Here is a 10,163-nt window from a genome sequence, read left to right on the forward strand (position 1 = left end):
ACATTTTGTGGAAATAAAAATTTGGCGGCCTGAAGACGACTACGGTAGGTGGTATAAAGTTTATGTACAGAAAGGGTGTTAGATTTCTAGCTGTCATACTAGATCAAGAAAAATACTCGTGGCAGGAAAAAAATTGCTATTGCTGCGTAAGATCGTTAAAGGTTCAAAACTGATTTTAGTAGTAAAAAGGATTGGGCAGGTTTGTATTTCCGGGAAATGTTGGTTACACCAAAACACGATGGGCTGGTTTATTGAAGAAGGTATGTGGATAGGCGTATTTGGACAGAGATGAGAACAGCCTGCGATAAGATGATGATAAGACGTGGATATTTGATTGATAGACGTACAGCGACCGGTGCCTTCAGATGTCGCCAGCACACCACAGGCATTACGAGGTGAAAAAGCTCCCTATAAAGGAGCACAACACAATGCTCTGCAAGCAATTTTTAGTAGGGAGAACAGACACCTGCTTGCAGAGCAGCCCGCGCCAAGGCATGCCAGAAGGCATCTTTACGAATTGACAGACGAATTCCAAAGGTTCATAAAGCAGCCTCTGGATCCGTCAGCTTATCTACAGGTCTTAAGTGGCATTCACAGCGAGTCATCCTCAAGTTACGTAGACTCCAGACCTGTGAACGCCATTCTGAGCACACAGGCACCAGACATAGACGAAATGGAGCTCCGTCTGCCTCGGAAGCCAGGAACCACAATAACCTAACTTCGCTCATTACTATACCGCAGCATGTTGAACTCATATGATATGCAGATTAGATGCAGATGTGCCAAACGAATGTCCGGCATGCGGAGAGACATACCACGACTCGAATCATCACTTCGTATGCCCGGAAAACCCAACACAGCTAACGTCTCTGTCCCTGTGGACAGACCCTATAGAGGCTGCACGCTTCATGGGTCTCCCGTTAGTTGAGCTTGACGACAACGACTGAGATACTAACCGATCTGGGCGGGGTTGTTGTAGCCGCAAAAGATCTAACGACGCTTCCGTAGGTAGCATATTAAAATTCATTGCTTGATATATCACGTATGTACATTAGACCACGTTAAAAAAAAAAATCGCAATGCGACCAGAATAAGACTAAAATTATAGCCTTTGGTATAGTAATGATCCTCCATGAATCTCTTCTATCTAGAACAATTTATTTATAATTTTCAACGATCCATGAAAATGCTCGAAACTGTAAGAAAGCATTGATCACATGCCACTTAAGTAATATGCAGGCTCAGATTATTGGAATTCTCCAATTATCCTTTTTTAATGCCATGTCCTATTTGGGTCAGATCTAGTATATACCAAATTTTTTTTGGAATTTAAGTAATCTGAGCATACATAAATTATATTGACCTCAAGAGGAAAGAACTCATTTTATTACTGGTAATTCCTATCGAAAACTAAAGTCTCGACGCGCGACCTCTTACAATTGTCCTTAAGAGGGCGGATTCCTGGAGGATCATTACTATACCAAATGCTAAAAGTTGAGTCTTATTCTGATCGCGTTGCAGGATTTTATTTTTTATTTTTTTTTGACATAGTGTAATGTACTTACTCACGTGCAGGACGTTTTTATCTTACGTAATAGAACTACCGATGCCTCTCCATTCAATTAATATTAATTAAATGAAACTTGCTAATAACCTAATGTTTAAACGTACACATTCATGACAGATGTATGTATGTACATATATTATACGTGCATACTGAAGTGGTAGACATAAGTTAGGAATGTTGGCAAATAGACAGCTGAACAGACAGGCAATCAACAGCGAACATTTGGCGCTAACCGTCGACTATTTACACACTGCACATACTGATTAGGAATGTTAATCCCGTGTTTCCGGTATTCCGGCCTTTTTTAGGTTCCAAAAATCCCGGGATTCTTGGCAAATAATCGCGGGATTTTCGGAATTTGTAATTTGCACTGATGGCAATAATAGAAACTTCTTTTCTTGACCAGTGTTTTTTTTTATTTAATAATTAATATTTTTTTATAAATGTCTAGCACAATATACATATAACACCGTGCGGTAGTAAATTTTACACACCAATCTCTATATAAGTGTGGGCCAAATATAGTAAAATTTCTTTTTTAGTTTCTGACTCTGCTGTCAGTAATTCAAAAATGATTTAAAAAAATTCGTAGAAATGTGCTTACAGAAAAAGTACAGGTACCAAATTAAAGTGAAAATTCTATAGAAATTAAATAGATTCAAGTTTTCGGTGCATAAGGATGGGTGAAAATGTCCTTTTAAAATTTTATTCTTGAAATTTTGCAATATTTATTTTTGAAATAATTATGTGTTAAGGACTTATAAAAACTCGCATCCTCGAATTTCGTCCTTCGACCTTCATCGGCTTAAAAAATTACCTTCTCGTCTTGTTAATGCAAACAACTTTATTATTATTTTTATTTCTAAAGAAATTTCCTCTTGCATTTGGTACCTATATATTTATTCTATATCGCATTGAATTTTTTAAATAATGTTTGGAATCAATCACATCTTTGAAATTACAAAGCCCTTTAAATTAAATTCTGACGTCAGAGAGAAAAAATAAAACCCACTTTAAATAAAAAATTAAGTTTCAAATCCATTATATATATATATAATATATAGCGCAATTCTGTATCGGTGACAAAAATGTTGTAACTGAAAAATATATATTTTTTTCGTAACAAAACTGTAACAAAAATTTGTCGCTGACACATAATAGAGCTGTTGAAAAGTAATGATTATTTAAATCCCGGACTAATCACGGGAACCTGAGATTGCGATAAGGACATCTCGAAAACCCCGGGATCGTAAAAAGCGAAAAAATTAACATCTCTAATACTGATACATATTTATACTTTTACATACATACATATACATACGTATTAGGGTGGCTCAAACTTTTTTCCTCCAGCCACTCCGCACATCTGAAGCATATCAAAAATACGGAGACACGTATTTTTTATTTTGAAATAGAATTAAGCTTTGGACTAACATGCCTAACATGCCAGGGTTGCCTCACATCTATTAAATAAGATAAGATAATTATGTAAGTTAAGTGAAATGATGCAATATGCATTTTTACACATTCCATAGTTTGACATGGTAGCTACGATATATCGCACTGATTTTTATTTTTTTCATTTTAATAGTTGATTTGCACCAAGCCTTAACTGAAGTTTATGCAATTTAAAAAAAGAAGATTACAACTCTAAGGCGGTAATGCCACCTATTAAGTAGACGTAAAAGAAAGGAAAAAAGCAAAACATAAGAAAGAAACCCTTGCCGCTCACCTCATGTTGAAATGATTTGCACTTCCCTGAGCTCTTAACTGCAGTTAACACCTAGGCTTTTCATATTTTACTGAAACGCATATATGATTAAAAAAAACTGTTATTATAGAAAAATGGCAACCCTGTCTAAAAACAAATGTGAAATAAAGTTTATATTTAAAAAAAAAAAAGTTTGCTGGGAATGCATAAACCTTCCATTTGATACCCATATTGTGGTATTAAGTAAGCTAAAATTTTTTAATAACAGTTATTGTTGTTTTTTTTAGAAAGGTGGCAACCCCGTACAAAAATGTTTTTATTAAAGAAACTTAATTTTTTTAGTTAGTCTTTACAAAATTTTGAATATTCAAATATCTGGCAACCCTATTTTTCGAAATTTTTTTCACATACCTACAGAAATATTCGAGCAGAATGCAAAAAAGTAAATAGATCCAATGAGCTGCTCGTGAGTGATGTGGTTATGAAAACATAAAATGACTAATTTTTCTATATAACAGATAGGATTATCGGTTGCTAAAGCACACTTATTAAAATTTTCGAGTTAAATAAGCATAATTTGTTTAAGACTTCTGAAGGAAAATAGTCTTATTTGATCAAAAAATATTTATTTTTACCGTTTTTATAGCAATTTTACGAAAAAAAATCTATTTTCCCAATGTAAAATACATGGGAAACTTCAAAGCCCCGACGGAAACGACGGGTAAATATTAACCGATTTCAAAATAATACGTATCTCCTTATCTTTGATACCTATGCTTAAATTCAGGTGGATAGCCGCTGGAAAAATCAAAAAACTTGATTTTCCTATAAATTTTTGGACCACCCTAATATATATACATGCTTGCTCACATATGTAAGCATTAGTTATAAACAAAAGAACGATCACATTGCGACCAAATTATACTGCTGGCTTTGCATTAATGGAATTAAATACTTGTATTATTTCCTACTCTTTGAAAGGACATCTTTGTCTGTTTGGGTGTGTGTGTGTGTATGTACATATGTATGTCAATTGGTATTTGCTCCTCTGCACTAGATACATGATGAGCGCATTAGGCATAATTGCTGCTGCTGGATGTGTGACATTGGCAGCTACTAACTATTGCAGAGCAATAATTACAACAACAACTACGACAGCAGTAGTGTTGTTCAGTGCTAGTGTAAATGCCAATTTGGACAATAAATTGCCGAGCAGAGTAAAGCAGATGAGCTGTTTTTGGTGCATGGACATGAGCTCGGATGTAGTGACCAGCGTTGTTGGCTGGTGGTAAACAGCTAGTGACACAGCAAACATGATTACGCGCGCTTTGAGGGATACATACTTAAGTATACACGAGTATGTATGTATGCACATACATATGTATATAAAATTCAGCAGCAGCTTGTAGTGTCTACTCAAACGCCTATATTCACTGGGTTAAATCACTTGCAATTGCTGTTGGTCAGTGTGTAAGGTATCAAGGAATAATTTGATTAGGCTTGGCAGAGATATAGAAGGCAGCGCTGAGAGGAATGCAATTGATAGCTGCCGGTGTGCGGCCGAATGAAAGTAATTTGCTTTAAGTCTCCGTATGCTTGGTAGGTATGTATGGTATAGACTTATGTATGTCGCTATATATATATTTTTTTTTTTGTTAAGGGAAATCACTTTGTAGAAAATGGCCGTAGGCTAATCGATTAGTTGGTTCAATTAAAATATATGTAGGAGTTAAAAAATTAGCACCAATTCAAGTTACAAATTAGTACTTGGCTACCAATTGAAACTCTCGTAGAAGGTCTTAGCAAACGATATTGCGTGAAAAACTGTAGCACTTCATGGAGCTCCTGATTGGACCTCGTATATGTGACCGCAAACCCGGCAAATATGCCATTGACCAAATTTTCGCATAGCGTACAGTGGCTAGATTTCTGTGGGCAACAAACGAGCCATTTTTGGTGATTCACATCCGAATAAAATTTTGTTTCGACATAATAAGAAGACATAAATACTATCTTTTGAATATTTCTTGATGAGTGCACCTCTTAGCCTAGGTATGGGTAAAATTTGCGGTAACGCAAAAAAAAAACAAAAAATTTGTAGCTGCTGCTTGTGTAATTGGTTCTTGTGTGTACAAATGAACCTTTCTGGGTTAGTTCAGGGCTAATTCAGGGCAACTTCGGGTCTAAATAGTTGATTACTAAAAAAAAAAAAATAACAGTTTTTCATGGCACTACTAGTCTACAACTATTTCGGGACTAGTTCGGGATCAACTCGGAACTAGTTCGGCAACATTTCAGAACTAAATAGTTCGGGATCACTACCGAAGTATTTCTGGATCACTTCGGGGTAGTTCACAAATATTTGAGGGCTTTTTTGGTTTTAGTTCTGACCATTTTGACTATTTCGGGATAATTTCGGGCCTAGTTCAGGACCTTTTCAGGACTAGATATGGACTATTTTAGCACAATTTTGGTTGTATTAAGCAGAAATTCGGAACTAATTTAGAACTATTTCAGGAACCCTTTGGGACTATAAAGGGATTATGTCGGGACCGTTTGAATACTTGTTCGAGATCATTTCGGAAAAAGTTCATGACCTTTTCAAAACCATTTCAAGAATACTTGCGGACAATTTTGGGACTAGTTCGGGATCATTTCCGGACTAGTTTCGAGATACCTTTGAAATATCTCTGTAATAGACCAGAACTATTCCCGAAGTGCTTATGAAAAAGTCTTATTATTACTACTTATTTATGTAGATACATCTCTAAATGAATCGTCTAATGCTTTGTCAAGCCATACACAGATGTTTACACGTCAAATTTCATGAGTACCTGGTACTATTCAAATCCGTAAGTTATTTAAGGACATTACTATAATTCTTTATAACTTCATCAAATTCGAGGAAGTATGTTTAAAATGAAAATTTGAAGAGGATACAAAGTACCGTTAATTTTCCAGATTGTTTTTTGTTATATAATGTGCATACTACTACATACTATTTGTTGCTTCTGCTCAAAATGTGAATGTAGAAACGTCTACAATCGAATCATGTGCTGTTATTTATGAATGAAGTTCTTTTCTATTGAATTCCCGATATTTTATATTTTCGGTGTTTTAGATTCGCCTTAAAATTCCTATGCTGCTCACAGTTATAAATGTACTTATGTAAAGATGTGGGCTAGAAAATTCCGAGATGCGATTATTCGACATAAAATTTGTACTAAAATAAATAATGGCTTTCTTACTTTTCCGTTATTTACACATGAGCATAGAAAATATATTCGTTGTAACACATCTTGTGTGGCTTGTAAATCTACCTATATGGCATTGCTGCCGACGACGAGAATTGACTTAAAATAGCATTGTTTAGCCCTTGGTGTTTAGTGTTTATTTTAAAAATTTATTTGGAAAATACTTTTTTATAAATTTAAATAGCCTATGATGCTGTGATAAAAAAAGTTTAATGGGTATATAAAAATAAAACATGTCATTCTGCAAAACCGCGTAACTGACATTTGCTGCCAAAATTGGATTTGCTTACACAAGCTCTTGGCTTAATCCTTATACATTCGTCCTGAAATATACTAGCCAAAAATGCGATTGCTTTATAAAAAAGAGATCCATTTTGAAATATGAATGTTTTTACTCTATAGAAAATAATTAATGAAATCTCACCAGACAGCTGTTATTCTTACACAAAATATAATAACCATTGGCTATATTTAGATAATGTATATATGTATAATACTTTTTTTGCACGAAGAATGGGTTAAGCATACGATAAAGTTCTTTTGAATGTTAATAATTAAATAATTACATATATATATATATATGTATCTATGTACATAGGAAATGGATGGAAATGTTAAAAAATAAAAATATATAGCAGTAAGGAATTTCCACTCTAACTTTTTATTTTTAGCATATGGGTCATTCCATACAATATTTACACCTCAATATATTTTTTGGTGAAATATATTTTTTTACATTCTTTATCGAAAAAAAGAAGACACCTATTATTTTATTTGGTCATGATATTCGAAAATCTCGAAAAAGATCCCGAAATTTTGAACTCACTGGGAAGTATCTTTTTTCAATTGTTTGCAGTTAATAAACGACTTGTCGGAGAAAATCATTTAAGGTATCAAGATGTGCGTAATTACCTTGGTTTTGCATGAGAATGTGAGATAAATTAAAAAAAAAATAAAAAATTTGCAATAAAAAAATTGCATTTTTAATTTTATTTTTTTTTGTATTTACTTCATCATGTTTAAATTTAAATCACGACGAAATAAAAACATTGGTGTCTTATTTTTTTCGGTGAAGAATCTAAAAAAATATATTTCACCCAAAAAAAAAATATTGAGGTGTAAATTGTATGGAATGACCCATATACAATCTCCTGTAGTAAATATCCTTTCCTTTGTATACGAAAAGCATACGACTTTTCATTACGCCATTTTACAGCGTTGCTATTTTCGCGTGTTTGCATTCCTACATACATAAGGATGTATTCTTATTTGTTTTCTCCTTGCTTCCTTTTTAAAATTCTGCGCTTTAAGGCATATCCGTTTTTATGCTTTATCTACTAAAATCAACTTTAAGAGGCAAATAGCTGCAAATGGGTTATGTTAACCTACACATTTTCTCAAATCACTACCTTTTTCAAGCGCGAATTATTGCGAATTTACTAAAAGTCATCCATTTATCGTATTTGGGTAATCAATTTTGAGTTGAAAAGTTTTTTTTATATACTACGCTTTTACCAAGTTCTATAACAAATGTTTTTAGGCTGCTATTTGCTAGCTAAGAAATTTCGTAAATTTATGTGATTGGGCTTTTTAATGTGAAAGTTAGCAAAAGAAAAAAAATATTTTTTATTTGTATGAGAACAGAGAAAAGTTTAAAAATTTGAAATTACACTGGATTAGACAACGAAACTTGGACATATCTAACTTCGTATTTTGAACTCCATATGAAAAGTTCAAGTAAAAGTAGAGAATAAAAATCTGTAATGCACAAGTATGAGTACAATTAATGTACCTACCTACAGTTGTGAGTAAAATAATAGCAGTAAAATTCAAAATGATGCTGCTGGTAACTTATGTTTATTTATGTATGTATTGTTAAATCCAGAAAATGTTTAAACTGTCTAAAAAAAAATATAAAAAAATAAACTTCTCATGTAAAATTTACCCTTTGTCGCTTACGACAAAATCGCAAATAGGGATCGATATTTTAAGAGCCTCCCGTACAGCACTCGATTATGATTCTCTTAAGTTGAATAAGTAGATTTTCCCCGCTAGTGATTGAGAGCCTGCTACATCACACCACTTCTGCATAGCTGGTTATATTTAGGTCCTATCATAGAGACGATAAGTTTTCGCAGTATCAATCAAAATCGATGTTTTTCCTAGAAACAGTTATTGGAGAAAGCGCATAACGTGGTAGACCCTTAGTGTTACTATTAGAACCTTTAAACCAATATACCATACACGCAAAAGTACTGTGGCGGAGTTGGACCGCCCAGGGTTATTTTTTTTTTGGGACGGGCCGAAGGCCGCCAGCGCAGAAAGGTGTTGTATACAAAAGTTCTGAGAATGACTTGATGGTATAATGGTATAAAGGCCCTAATATTCACGCCATTGGCCTACCACATTACACGCTTTCTCTAGCAGCTCTTCGCAGGAAAGTGTAAATAACATTGAATTTTATTGATACTGTGTAAACTGATCGTCTCTGTGATAGGACCTATTACCTGCTATGAAGAAGTGGTGTGTTGGTGCAAAATCTCAATTAAAAGCGTGAGAAATCTACTTAGCGTACTTCAGAGAACCATAAACGTGTGCTGAATGGGAGTTTTTTTTTTTTTAATATCTGGAACTGCTCGGGATGTACTGCTAAACCTATCGCCACTTAACGCTTTTATCCATGGGGAGGCTCTTAAGGCCCGTTGTAGGTTTCAACGAAGTGCGTGCTGGATTGTTATACCTAAAGTGTGGTATGAGGCGAAAGTGGAACCGATTTCTCAGATGAATGAAAATGAAATAACATTACTCTCTTAAATAATAAATAAATTCAGGCAACAATTTTGTGGCCTTTTACTATGTTTGAGATGATGTTCCGACAGTTCAAAAAATGCAAAAGGAGACTCGGGTTACTGCGAATACAAATCCTTATATAATTTACTTTAAAAACACTTTCGTTGTAGATCATTAGTATGCGAACATATTGTTACTAAGAATGCACGTTACTAACACTTACATTTGTATATACAAACATACATAGAATACACAATACAAATATTGGATGCTTATTTTATACTTTACCTCATTGTGAATGACGTTGTTTAGATTGTTGGATTTGTTGTTGTAGTTGTTGTTGGTAGTAGTTGTTGTTGTAGTAGAGAAGGTGTTGTTGTAGTAAGTAGTAATATTCCGCATATATTTGTTATTCGGTAGTATTAAGTAGTAGTAACAGTAGTAGTAGTAGTAGTAGTAGTAGTAGTAGTAGAAGTAGTAGTAGAAGAAGAAGCATTTCAACAAAATCGGCAAAAAGCAAAAAATAGAGTCAAATTAAGAAAGAAAGACAAAAATAGAAAAATATATTTGAAAAACACACTTTTATACAATTTTCTTTAGTCGAAATTTTATTGATGTGTTTTTTGTTATGAAACGATTTCAATGATTGGTTATTTATCTTTTATACTTTTAGTGAATTTAATTAATACAAGATATTTTTAAATACAATTTATGACCGAAATATTTTTCTTTTGGTAATTAAATGAGGTATGAAAGAGTAAAAATATAGAAAACTTCATAAATTTAATGAAAATAATATATTAGTAACTAGTTAGGTGAATATTCGTAGAAGAAGCTTTAA

General features: G+C 33.6%; 1 protein-coding gene across 1 annotated transcript in view; it reads right to left on the bottom strand.

Moving 5' to 3' along the window:
• Positions 1 to 9,734, bottom strand: part of LOC118737364 (complexin) — a 126,156-nt gene extending 116,422 nt beyond the window's left edge. The window contains exon 1 of the mRNA XM_036467816.1: positions 9,611 to 9,734. The gene's annotated coding sequence lies outside the window, so the exon portion shown is untranslated. The remainder of the gene's footprint in view (positions 1 to 9,610) is intronic.
• Between the last annotated feature and the right edge of the window lie 429 nt (positions 9,735 to 10,163).

This window comes from Rhagoletis pomonella, unplaced genomic scaffold, assembly GCF_013731165.1.
Source record: "Rhagoletis pomonella isolate Grant_MI unplaced genomic scaffold, Rhpom_1.0 Rhpom_scaffold_00004, whole genome shotgun sequence".
Taxonomy (NCBI): Eukaryota; Metazoa; Arthropoda; class Insecta; order Diptera; family Tephritidae; genus Rhagoletis; species Rhagoletis pomonella.